A 1,083-nucleotide genomic window follows, 5' to 3' on the forward strand; every position below is an offset into this window, starting at 1 on the left:
GGACACGTTTACAGGTGTCATTAGGCACAAGGCAAAACCAGGGTTTTCCTCTGGGGCGAATACTGAGATCAGAGGCAGAAGAAGGGTGGTGAATTATTTTGATCTTTGTTGTTCAAAGACAGCATGTCTGCCAAGAAACTATATTTCTTCTCGTAGAAAGACTCTGGCTTCTGAAGAATTCAGCCTCAGTAGATGTGTGCTACACAGTGATTTCCATGGTCTTTCCTCACCTTCAATGTATGAGGGAGGCTTTGGTTATTGACCATCTAGGTAAGCTTACTCATCAGTGTATTTGTTCAGAGGCCGATCTCAACACATCAGTAGATTCCAGAATTGGATATGAAGGCTCAGTAGAGAAGTCCCTGGAGAAGGCCCTGTAATCTGGGAACACACTGGGGCTGATCATGTGTGCTGGGACCGGGGCAATCAGCCTTCAAGGAACCCTGGAGTGAGGGGCAGGGAGATGCTGGATAAATGAAGCCCACAGAAATCCCCAAATTGTAGCTGATTCTTGTATTAATCTTCCTTCGTCAGGACTGTTTGTAGTAGTTTGGCTACCAGGTTCTTCTTTTTATTGCTTGAAATATAGTTTGGTGTAGTGAGAAGACAAGTTAGTTAAAAGCCACTATATCTGCCTCAACCTGGGAGGAGCAGAACGGTGTGGCCTCCAGATACATTCAGACCAGGGCTCTGGTCCCAGCTCAGTCACAAGTCCTGTGAACTTAAGAAAATTGCAAGTGAGTCTGATAAGCCCTGTCTTATAGAGCTGTTGGAATATATGTGATGTTTGTAAAGCACCCGGAACAATGGTCTTTAAAGAATGGCATTTATTACTATGGTAATCATGACTTCAGACCATAATACCAACTTTTTTGGGATTTAAAAAAAATTTCATGAGATGTCAGAAAATATGCAGCAACTTTGGAAAGAACAAAACACTGCTTAGCCAGTAAAACTATGTAAAATTTTCCCATTTGAAAATATGTTATCTGAGGGTGCAGGAGTCTTCCCCAGCTGGATACAGCTCAGAGGTCCTAGAATTTGTGTCAAGGACCCACAACTTCCCTCCCACATGCCTTTTCA

Source organism: Camelus dromedarius, chromosome X (assembly GCF_036321535.1).
Source record: "Camelus dromedarius isolate mCamDro1 chromosome X, mCamDro1.pat, whole genome shotgun sequence".
NCBI lineage: Eukaryota > Metazoa > Chordata > Mammalia > Artiodactyla > Camelidae > Camelus > Camelus dromedarius.